The sequence below is a fragment of the Halichoerus grypus genome, chromosome 6 (assembly GCF_964656455.1).
Source record: "Halichoerus grypus chromosome 6, mHalGry1.hap1.1, whole genome shotgun sequence".
Classification (NCBI taxonomy): Eukaryota; Metazoa; Chordata; class Mammalia; order Carnivora; family Phocidae; genus Halichoerus; species Halichoerus grypus.
The window spans coordinates 165,033,598-165,046,324 of record NC_135717.1 but is presented as its reverse complement, the minus strand read 5'-3'; the positions used below and the strand labels follow the sequence as shown (position 1 = coordinate 165,046,324).

The 12,727-nt window shown below is 42.2% G+C and overlaps 1 long non-coding RNA gene across 1 annotated transcript in view; it reads right to left on the bottom strand.

The window, feature by feature from the left end:
• LOC118536575 (uncharacterized) overlaps nt 1-12,727 on the bottom strand; it is a 119,870-nt gene that overhangs the window by 105,299 nt on the left and 1,844 nt on the right. Inside the window, exon 2 of the long non-coding RNA XR_013449334.1 lies at nt 4,473-4,585. This is a non-coding gene — a long non-coding RNA (uncharacterized LOC118536575). The remainder of the gene's footprint in view (nt 1-4,472; nt 4,586-12,727) is intronic.

Below are 12,727 nucleotides of genomic sequence, written 5' to 3'. Positions count from 1 at the left end.
ACCCTGCCTCAGACACTGCATTTCTTTGACATCGAGTACATTAGAATTCTTTCTGGCCTATCCATGTTTATTAGATTGGATGCTGCCTAATTCTGACGTCCCAAAGGAAGGTGACTCACTCCCAGTAAGTGTGTTATCAGTTTCTAAGGACATGTCTAATCTGGATGACATCATCTTGTCTGGAAGATACATTTTAGGTGGATAGTTCCCAGAGCTCATGAAAGAAAAACTTTCCATTTGCTGTGCTTCACTAATCTCATTCCATTAAAGCGGCTATGAGAGGCTGAAAGGAAAAAGAATGTGATTCTGTGAAGGAATATAGAATTATAGATTTAATCACTCAAGACTACATTTATTATAATAGTCAGTGCCAAGCTCTTCAAGGAGTTCCTATTGCTATAAATAAGGATCACCCTAAATCTTTCTCCTCCGAGATCCTTTCAACAATTACTCAAGTCCTAGCATGTAATCATGGAAAGTTACTGAAGTCCTCTGAGTCCCGGTCACCTCTTCTGTATAATGAGGACTGTTTGACTTGTGATTCCTCACTGGGGCCCTGTGAGGAATAATGAGATAATTTGCCAACACAAATTATAAAACAGTGGCAAGCAGAAGCAGAGGAAATGGGCACAGGTGACTGACTCACCTAAGGGGGCTGACATACAGTTTTTTAAGAAAAAGAATGAAGGAAATCCCCCTGAAGACTGGCATAAGGATTTTCCTTGTTACTGCCAATAAATTTCTTCAGCTACCCAAATGTTAAAAAGCCATGAGATTTGAAGTAAGAACTGGCCTCAAACCTCATCTCTAGCACAGAATAGCTACTACACCTCCCTTCTTCCCCAACTTTTACTTCTTCAGGCTACAAAAAAAATAATTACTTCGCTGGAATATAGTTATCACTATATATTGGTAAAGAATCCAGCTAGGTGCACCTGGCTGGTTCAGCTGGTACAGCATGCAATTCTTGATTTGAGGGTTGTGAGTCTGAGCCCCACATTGGGTATAGAGATTACTTAAAAATAAAATCTTTAAAAATAATAATAATAATAATAATAAAAGCATCCAGCTAGTTACTTGGATTAAAAGGTGGATAATAGTGCAGGCTCTAGCAGTGATTTTGCTTAAATTCTGATTCTACCACTCACAAACTGAGTGACTTTGGATGTTTCTTAATCTCTCTGAGCCTGGATTTACTCATCAGTAAATTGGGGATAATATCAAAACCATCTCATGAGGATGTTATGAGATTAAAAATGCTAATAGGTATAAAGCACTGAGAACAGTATCTGACACATAAGAAGGACTCAATAAATGTCACAATATAGAGAACATACCAACCAGACATACAGTAGGCCAGGCTCTTCAGGTCGGTACCCCCTTTATTTACTTCCCAGACAGAAGACTAAAGACAGAGGATCTTTACTCCTCTGTAGATCTGCTTATTATGAAACCATATCTTATTTTTCATTTATCTATTTTTCTTAAGGCCATTCTTTGCACAGCTGATGATAACTGTGATCATGATTATGGGGGGGTGTTAAATCAAAGATATTTTACTCTACATCTCAATGATGAATGAAAGAGTGAATTCTGTGGAAGTAAAGGAGAAGTGGAGAAGGGTCTAAGTAAAAGAGTAGGAGAACCAGGCTATAAAGAAAAGCGAAGAAGGCATGAAACAAAGCTTTGTGCTCTTCTCCTAACATTTACAAATGTTAACCTAGACATCTGTTGCTTCAGCCAGCTTGTCATGACTTCCTGCTGACATGAGTCCAGAGCATAGAAACATAATAGGAATCACTAGAATGAGCAGATAATGGACCTGGAAGAACTTACCATGAGAAGGAGAGAGAGATGTAGGAAGGAAACTTCTAGTTAGTTCAGACAGGCGGTCTGAATGCCCTCATGCTACTGTGAGAGGATTATAGGAATACCATAGGAATATTATTACAGTGGCTGTCTACAGGACTGTGATCTGTAGTGCAGATGATACCCCCAAATACACACATGAAGGACATAAGATTTATTAGTGTGTCCATGTTCCCAGCCTCCATATCCTCTATGTCACCCCCATTAAGACAATTTTTCTTATTTATTCAGCAATTGGTAAAGTTTTGGCCTGCTATTCCAGTTATGAGGGTTTTATGACACAAGGTCAGAAGAATAGGAAGAATGTGAATGGACAGACAGGCCTGGAGATCCAAAAGAAAGGAAAAGAGAAAACACAACAATAAAAGCTGCAGGGTTGGAACGTTGGAGTCTGAGGGATTTCATGAGGATGGGTTCTGTAGCACCCATGGGGGTGGGACAGAACAGAGAGGATTAAAGGGGATTTTAGAGTCTTTCTAAGTTGTAACATGGACTCCTTTTATTGGTCTTCAAGAGGGCCAAGGAGAGTTTAAAATTCCTTTAAAATTCCTTTTGAATGCTAGATTGGACTTTTACAAATAGGACTTTATTTAGAGACTGACCCAGAGTCCAGTAATCAGGGTTATGCACATGCACACTGATGTATAGAACTTCACTCCCATTCACTAAAGACATGGATTGGGACACACAAGCCCCTTTATTTTATCAAAGGCAAACCATTTTGCTCTTCTAAAGAATTGTTGGTGAAGGAAAATGAGAAAATATGAACAAGTTTTATTTACACTTTGGGAATAAAGTTTAAAGGGAATAAAACAAAATCCTCAATCTTTTCTTGAGCAGATGTAGGAGGCATTTCACTACCACCTCTAATCCCTATGGGGAAGAAAAGCCAGTCAATAGATGACCTGTTTAAATTGGATGGGAGCTGACATGATGCTCACATCATCAGGGAAATTAACAAATCTAAGAATAGGAAACGTGTATCTCTTGAGACAGCTGCAAGAAAAATTGTTCAGAAATGTCTGTGCTGGGGACTCACAGGGAGTGCAGCTGGAACGGGAACCAGCCCTGGGGTTTCCTAAACCAGTGTTTGACAGCCAGCACTGGAAACAGTCTCCCTTGGCATGAGCAGGGCCCAAGAATTGATGAAAAAGGATTTGGGGCTATGCGCTGTGGTCTGGGGTGTGTGGCACTGGGCTGGGACTTAGAGCTGGGACAGAGAGAGAGAGTCAGAGTGGGCTTCCTGAGAGGATGAGGTTGTGCCAGGCTGGGAAGCGGTCCTTCACCCACTAAATGTTGGCCCAGCACCAGCCAGTCAGACTACACATCAGAATCTCCAGGGACTAACTTTAGAAGTACACATTCCCTCACTTTACCTGTGGAGACCCAGATTCAGGACATCTCAGATAAGGCCTGGGCATGACTCTTTCCCAAGCTTCTCACTTAATTCTGGTGAAGCTTATTCACACGCCAGAATTTCAGAACTGCCAGTTGAGGCAATCACAACTATTCCCTTTCTAACCAGACCATTAAGGCAATGATTCCACTTGTCACAAACTAGTCAATTAGGGACTTTTTTTTTTTTCATTTCCATAGTAAACTCTCTTCAGGACAAAATGAAGAAAAATCTCATAACCTCTCTTAAACGACCATGTGATCTTCTTTTCCTCCTTCTCCTCTCCTCCTCCTTCTTCCCTTCCTCTCCCCATCCTCTTCCTCCTCCTTCTTCCCCTCCTCCCCCATCCTCATTATCCTTCTTTTTAATTTCACACCAAACACAAAACAGAGCTTTAGTGTATACACAACCCACAGCAAAACATAAATGGGCTTTGCCACATAGCTGTCTTCAAGCAGCTCTTGAGAGACAATCTTGTAGACTCAGGAATGAATGAGGGAGTCATGAGCATTGGGGAGGAGTGCTGAGAGGTGGGAACAAGAAGCAAACATCTCACTCAGTGCTAAGCAGAGATGGTTCCCATTAGGATTTGTGCTATAAAGGCCCCGTAGCACTCCAAGCTCAATTCAGAGGATTCTAGCAGGATTGAGAAAGGTGGGGTGGTGGCTCAGGCGCAGTGAGACCAGGGGCTTCAAGGCCCCAAGTGGCGAGAGTCAGGAACAGCCAGGGTATGAAGGTTGGGGCCTTGATGTCAGTTGGCAGATTAAAGACACATTATCTGTGATTGACTTCTGTGATTGACTGTGATTGCTTCTCAAATACCAGCCCCTGGACATCAGAAGTAGCCAAGGAACTAGTTTAAAATACAGATTCCCAGGCCCCACCCCATTTGTGATCCTTGCTGCTGTCTGTCTTATTTATGGCACTCACTCATGCTCACTAGTCTAACTGCCTGAGAACAGGAACAGCATCTGACTTGCTCAGCCCCAGTGTCTAGTACAATATCCATTCATTCAAAAACAATATCCATTCATTCAAAAAAATGCAGTAAGTGCTTACTTTCTGCCAAGCTGAGCTAGGCACTAGGACACAATGATTAATAACTATGCTCCCTATATCGAGTCTGGGGGGCGGGGAGACAGGCCAGGGGTCACTAAGTCACATCAACATGACAAGTGTTTAAACAATATACATAGACATTGCTTACCTTCTGAATCCACCCCACACAGGAGCCAGGGAGATAATCCTGATCCAGCCATGATATTGCTCCTATGACTCCTCTTCCCAAAGAGGGTCTAGAGGTTCCTTGCAGATAGATGTCTAGAAAAAAAGTTTCCATGGTCAAATAACTGTGGAAGACTCTGGGATAAATTAAACAAAATGAATCAAGTTTCTTTAATGCAAGATTTGTCAGAAACTATATGATACCAACGAGCTTTGTAAATCTCCAAAAGGGAGGATGGGGGGAGGTAAGTAAAAGGGGGGGGAGGAGGAGTAGTAGGAGTAGTATTCAGCATCTTCTCATTCTTATTTGACTGTGGCACTTTGGGGGCACATCTTAAATAATTAGCGCTTAGAGAACAGACTTTGGAAAATTCTGGTTGATCACAACCTGCCCAACGTTCGTATTATGCGTCATAGGGTCCCCCGTGATCTCCTACCCAAGCCTCTGCTTCCCACTCCAGTTCTTGCACCTTAACAAAACCAAACTCCTTCTTACTTCCCAGCCTTTGCTCACGTTGCCTGCCCCCCAACACACACACACACATTCTTCAAGCATTGGAACATCCTCCAACACACACAGAAATTGCCTGAAGATGATACATGTCCTTGAAAAGTCAGCCCAGACATCAGCTCCACCAGAAGCTTCTGCTGTTCAGGTGCTTCTTCTGTATGTGCTCAGAGTACTCTTTCACAATTCCCACACAGCACTCTGTGAGCCATATTATCATGGTCCTGCTAGACCATGAGCTTGTGGAGGGAAGGAGTCTTTATGAGGCTTTATCTCTGCTCTGCTACACTAGAGTTTCTCAACCTCGGCACACTTGACATTGGGACTAGATAAGGCTTTGTTGTGAGAGGCTGTCATGTGCATGGTAGGATGTTTAGCAGCATCCCACTAGATGCCAGTAGCCCTACCATCACCTTAACCGCCCCTGCCCACCACAAGATGCAAGAACCAAAGATGTCTCCAGACATTGTCCGATATTTCCTGGGGGAACAAAACCATCCCTAGCTGAGAATCACTGTCCTATATCAGTGCCTGGCTTTCATTAAACAAATATTTATTGAACATGTACTATTTTATTTGTCAGGCCCTGTGCCAGGCACAGGAAATACAACTGGGAACAAAACACTTGTCCCTGCCTTTAAGCTGCAGGAATCGAGAAGCAAACAGACATGATTATGAATGTAATAATAACCATAGTTCTATGAAGGTTGAGAGACACTTGTGTATTTTGTTCATTTTTATATCTCCCAGCTCCTAGGACAGTACCTGGCACATCCTAAGAGCTCAATAAATATTTGTTGATGAATCATATTAGTTAAAATTTACAGAGCACTTCTCATGTGCCAGAAACTCTTCTAAATACTTTATGTATATGAAATTAATTTAGCTCCATAAAAAGCCTATGAGGTTCTTTTATTATACTCATCTAGAGATAAGCAAACTAAAGCATAGAAATTTTAACTGACCTGGCAATGATCATGTAGTGAGTGTAAGACAGAGACAAGACTTGAACTCAGGCAGCCTGGTTCCAGAGTCCAAGCTCAAGTGCCCCACATGTGATTACTAAGGATGACCAACACTGGTGGAACCTTCCTTTGGACTGGCATAACAACAACACAATAAGTTATTTCTTTTATCTCGTCCTTAGCACCATTTTATTCGAGAAAACTTAAAGCACAGGAAGGTTAAGTAACCTGAATTCTCCCATAAATGGTAAGTGCCTGAGCTGACTTTTGTGCCCCATCTGACTGTGGGAACCTGTGCCCTTAACCACCATGTTATACTGCCCCAAATATGGAAGCATAATAAATAACCACTAGATGACTGAATGAGGAATGGTCTACATGCTTTCTGCATCCCCCACCCCCCACCACCAAGCAGAGCGCCTAATACATCAACAGTGCCCCACACATGATTTTTTAAAATGATGGCAATGAAGTACAAGGAATGGGACACTCAGTTAGGGATCAGATCTGCCTTATCCTCCTGATTTTGCCTTTGAGTTGCTGTGTGACCTTGAAGACTTCATCCCCCCCACAACCACGTCCTCATTTAGCTCTCTAAAATGGGAGGTTTCAGATTTCCTGAGTGAACCCAGAGAGCTCTCTTTCCATCACTGAGGCCAACCAGGTAAAGCTCCTCCCCTGACTGTCCTGATTGGTTTGCTCACCTCCCAATGCAGGTGCTGTTTTGGTTGCCTGGTAACACAGTGATGGAGACTTGCCAGTTCCCAAAGGAGAAGTGAATGAATGAGCAGAGATATTCACACTAGGAGCCGTGGCCACAGCCAGAGCAGCACCTTGCAAATTTCATAACTCCACCTGTCTGGAATGGGCTTTTCATCTAATGCTGATACAGCAGCTTAATGGGGAATCTGGAGGTGGCAAAAATCCTTATGCACAATCCTATCTGCCCATAAGGAAGTGACTCTATCACAAAAATCACAAGCACAGAAGTGTGTTTTAGTATCGATAATAAAAGATCTCCTTCTGCTCTCTTCCATGTAAAAGACTACTCTTTCCTGTGTTCCATCCTGCCTTTCAATCCAGGTTCTGGATTACTGGGCAGGTCGTACAAATTGGAATTGATCCCCATGATCACTCTGGAATTGATCCCCATGAACTGAAGTTCAACAGATAGGGAAACCTTTAAAAAAGTTAAGAGCAATGTTTCTGAAATAATGTAGACCTGGGTTCAATTCCTGGCTTTGCCACTTACAAACTGTGCAACTTTGAGTTAGTTTCTTAGCTTCTCTGAGCCTTAGTTTCTCCATCTGTAAATCGGGGATCTTAACACCTATCTCACAGTGTCACTGAAAGAACTAAGGAAGATAATAGAGGCTGAAGCACTAGCCCAGATGCTGGTGCATATGTGCACAATTTTTATCATTATTGTTATTGTTTAGGGTCACACGCCATTTAAATGATAAAACTGGGATTTGAATACTGCTCTCTAGTAATGCCAAGGCCAACTTTTGTCATCATTTCCTTCCTTCTTTGAAAGGAAAAGCCATAAGCATGCATTCTTTCAACAAATACTTACGAGCCACTATGTGAAGGTGTTGAAAATGATACTAACTCTTACACAGCAGTTTTCAGACCAAGCGGTGCTTTTGCACGTATCCTCTCACTTAATATGATGGTCATTTCTCTGATGTCTGGATGGAGATCATTCTGGAGAAAGCAATTGTCTGCCTCTGGAAATTAAACTCCACTCTTCTCCCAGGAGCTCGAAAGTCAGGAGAGGGAACCCCATCCCCCAGTGCAGTGGAGCCAGCTGAAGGGCATGCTTGCAAAGGGCACTGAATTATGTGCTTACGTCCCTGATCCCTTATGTATGAGATATGTGATCTTAGCAAGTTCATTTACCACTGTAGGCCTCAGTTTTCATAATCTATAAAGTGGGAATCGTGTATATGCTTATCTCTCAGAGTTGTTGGGATAATTCAATAAGCATATGACTGCAGAATGCTTAGCACAGTGCCTCCTCGGCAGCTGCCACAATGATGATGACAATCACCATGATCCTTATTCTTCCAGAGGCCTGCCTGCAATATGGGTACCTGCCGGGGAAGGTGGGCCTAGGTGGAATGCCACAGTCAGCCCATAATCTCTAGGGATCAGAGGAAAGAGAAGAAAGTGAAAAAGGAAGCGGCAAAAGGGACACACTTTACTGTCTTTGTAGCTGGCCCCAAGAGGGTCGGGAACAGAGGCAGATGCCAGACTTGGTTGATGCTGTTGTAAAACCCATGGTCCAATAAAATACTTGTAGTTTGGGACAAATAAGATAGAAGCCAGTGGTGCTAAATGTTAGGTTCCACACCTCTGGGTCACACTCCCTCATAACCCAGGGATCAAGGGGTCTGCTCACTGCCTGAGCTCTAAATGATGAGATTTAGGTGGTTCTTTTTGGGGAAATCTTGGATTTGATAATTTCAATGCAAACAAAATGGGGAACACTTGAAGAGCACTTATTATGCGCCAGGCACTGCCTTAAGTTTATATGTTTTAATAGATTTTACCATCATGCAACTCCTGAAGGTAAATTAATCACTCTCTTTGTGTAGATAAGGAGCCTAGGCAAACAGCTTGCCCAGAGTCAAAATCTAAGAAGTAGCAGAGCAAGGATTCAAACACAGTCTAGTTCCAACTTTCATGTTCTCAACACATACAGTTATTGGCTCTCCATGATGTCGAAGGAAAAAAAAATCCATTTTCCGTCTTGCCTGGCTATTCCTCTGGTGACTGAGCTTGGCTGAAATGATGGGGGTCTATATAGAGGTCAACCTACACAGTCATTATTATTTGGGGTTTAGGAAGGAAGGAAAATTACACAGAAGGGGTAGCTTCTTTGTTGTGTTCCTGTGCGGACAGACTCCAGACACTCAAAGTGGTGGAAATGGACAGCAAGGAGATTTTAATCCCCCCGAAAAAGTGGGTTTCCCAACCCCATGCTGGTCCTAAGTCAAATGCAACTACTATTGAAGTTATGGTAATGGCCAGGCACTTTCATGATTAAGCTTCACAACAGTCCTGCAAAGCTAATTATATTAACTTATTTTACAGCTGAAGCACCCAAAGCTTGGAGAACTGAAGAGGCTAGGCTAGGACCTCACAGCCAGACAGGAAGCTATGGGTCTGGGACTCAAAATCAGCTCAGCCGTGCTCAACCTTGACTATACAATGATGTCACCTAGGAGGCTGACAAAATACATACCTACTGGTGAGAAAATATACCAAAATATACACCAGCGGTGCGGACTGCTGCCTAGGTGTTTTCATGGCCCATCCCACCGGAGCTGGTCTTCTTTCTGCCTCAATACAGCTGTGTCCCTGTGAGTCGTGAAGGCAGATGTATTAGACCATTACCTTGAAAGTGACTGATCAGCTAAAACCTTCAAGCACCCTTAATTACAAAGGAACACCCACTGACATCTGCCTCCCCTTAAGGGGGACTCCAAGGATTTGGAAACTTATTTTTCTGGTTGCCATGACAATCTTTTGCAATGTCAGCAAAAAATGCTCTGTGTTACAAACAAGCAACGATAAAACCACTCAAAATCTTTAGCTCAGAATTCGTCTCAGCTCCAGACCATGCCATGCCCCCTCTGAGCCTTCACCTAGGGGTTCTAGAAAAGAACTGTAGATGTTAGGACCTTCGAAACACTCCCCGCATTTTACTAGGGCTCAGAGATGAAATGAATTGCCTCATGTCAGGGAGTAAACTAATATTTTCAGATTTTCTTTTATTCTATACCTCACCTCCCCATCTTCCTAAGACCTTTTTTAATCCAAATAAAAAACAGGTGAAATTGAAAAATTCTCTCACTTTTACCTTTCTTATTTTTTATAAGTCAAATGTATTTTTATGCTTTTTAATTAATTTACTTTAAAATAAAAATTGTATTTATTTAAGGCATACAACATGATTAATTGCATATACATAGTGAAATGATGACTACATCAACCCTCTTTGGATAGATTCCAGAGCCCTTTTACTACTACATGGTGATAAGACTTTGCATTTTAACTTTCACAGGCTTATTTGCATTTTGCACCCCCAATCAATCTTTAATTATAGCAATTCATCTTTGTGTAGATTTTAGGCACCATGATAGGTAGAGAGGAGGAAACACTGAAAGATCTTTCTTGTCATCTTACAAATTTCGCCATGGGGCACCTGGGTGGTACAGTTGGTTGGTTAAGTGTCCAACTCTAGGTTTTGGTTCAGGTCATGATCTAAGGGTCATGAGATCCAGCCCTGCCGTGGGCTCCCACTCAGTGCTGGAGTCTGCTTGGGATTCTCTCTGCATCTCCCTTTGCCCCTCCCCCTGCTCATGGATGTCCGTGTGCATGGGCACACACACTCTCTCTAACATAAATAAATAAAATATTTTTAAAAAAATCTCACCATGGATGGATAACAAAATTAACTCTGCCCTTGTTGACAAGCATGAACAAGCCATAGCTGAATAGAGTGGAACTTTCCGGACTTGGGACCTGGGTCCCAGCTGTAGCTCTGTGACTCACTAGCTATGTTACACGATACCAAGCTGTGTGCGTTAAGGGCACACACACACACTGGCCTTCATTTTCAGCCAGGGTTTTGAGTTCTCACCTCAACTATGTGCTAAGTGACTTTGTGCAAGTCTGTTTCTTCCCCTATGAAATGGAGATAATATCTCCTTAACAGGGTTGTTGGTCCTAAAGCACTTAGCACAGTGCCTGGTACACAAAACGTATTCAATAAGTGATAGCATTATTACTCTAACGAATACTAGCTTATCTGCCTACCTCACAGGAGGGCATATGAAATGAGGGACTTCACAAACTACAAAATTTACATATAAGGGGGCTCATTTGTACAGTTGTTTTGTTATTATAAGGACTTGCTTGCTTTTTTTTTAGATCGGATAAGAATAGCAGATCTGGGTTCTTATCAAAAATAAATTATCTTTTTAAACCACCACCACCATCATCCTGTGGGGTTGGATTTCTTACTGAGTAGTGAGACAATGTGTACACCTGTCACTGTGGGTGCATCCATATGTATGCAAATTTCTGAGCTGAATTGTTCCCCAAAGAAAGGATCCTATGATGCAATATGTTTCTTTCCTTCCTGGACCCATCAGCATTCTTGGTTAAAAGCGAGAGAAATAACATAGGTTGCTAACACAAGAGGGGGATTTAGCAGAGATAGAACATTCATAAAATAAAATTGGATGGGGGACGGGATGGCATGACGGATCAAGCTTGGGAAAAAGGCAGAAATCAAAGGAATCTGGAGGTTGGCCAACAAGATTCATGACCAAGCAGCAACCACTGGTCCTGCCTCTTTAGGATGCCGATGCTGCTGCCATCATCAGTCTGCTCAATCTCACGGCCAATCTCTTTCCACCCTTGTTACATTCTGGAGAGACAAAGTCCCAGGAGTGAGCATCTAATTGGCCCAACTTAGGTGCCATCCCTACCCCAAGTATTTTTGGGGACCGGGAGAAAGCAAATTGTGGAAGGATCTAGCCCTGGGAATTGTCAGGTCCCCACACAATGAAAAACTCCCCCAAAGAGATGTGGAGGTATAAATACAAATATCTTCCAGGAAGCCATCTTTGGTCCAGCTCTCATTTCACAGAAGAAGAAGGTTCAGAGAGGTTGTTCAATGACTGTGTGTCAAGTCTTCTGGTTTCCAACCCCACATTCACTCTCTTACACAAAACCCAGCAATTTATAAAGTCATAAGCTGTTTCTCCAGCTTTCAACAATATCTCAGGTGGGGACAAAGGGACTGACTATGGAGAGTCATTATCTGTTTTCAGACTCTTTTTATTACATAAGCTCAGCACATAAGAATAAGTAATGCTGGGATGCAGCTGACCTCCAATACATGATGGGAGAATCTCATTACTGCAAAAACCTTGGTGATAAATATAGAGAACTGGCTATGATACATTGAATTTTCAATAGAAACCATTAAGCGCTTCTGCATCTAACTGCCTTTTCTTTTCTTATTCATAGTGCAATAAAAAAATTATTTTCCATGCCATAATTTGCCTGGTGTTTCATCTACACTTCTATCCTACTCCCTGTTTCCTCCTTTCTTTCCTTGAAACTGATATTAGTGAAGCTTTTTGAATCTATAGACTCAGACAAGAACACCCTTTTCATTTTTCTCCAAGCAACTCTCCTGTGCATATTTGAAAGCCAATAGTTTTTTTTGAAAACTACATATAAGTCCAAATCTTAGAGTTGGGAGGCGTCTTATGGGAGCTCTGCTCTGACCTCATTTCACAAGTAGGGAAACAGAGGCTTAAAAAGGATATGCCAGGTGGGTAGAGGCAGAGACAGGCCAAATGCCATCAAAGACTATGCTGGGTTTCTGAGTTGAGATTTCCTTGATCCTCTTATGTCCACTACTGTCATTATCTGGGTCTGAACAGAAACTCAGGAAGGATCTGAGGTATTGCCTAATCCAGAGGTGGAAAGTAGCAGCCAAAGGGGCAAATCCTGCCTGTACATGGGTTTGATTTTGCTCAAAATTCTTGGCTCACACAGTCCTTTAAAATTTTTTTTAAATTAATTGCCAACTTGTAAAAACCTGGAGATTTAACATAATCTGAATTTCTGACCCTTTAATAAAAATCAGATCATCTGGCAACTCAAGGTCCCTACTGCTATATGGCAAAAATGAGTTGTTGCTGAGTAACAAGCTGCCCCCTAAGGCAGGTGTACACA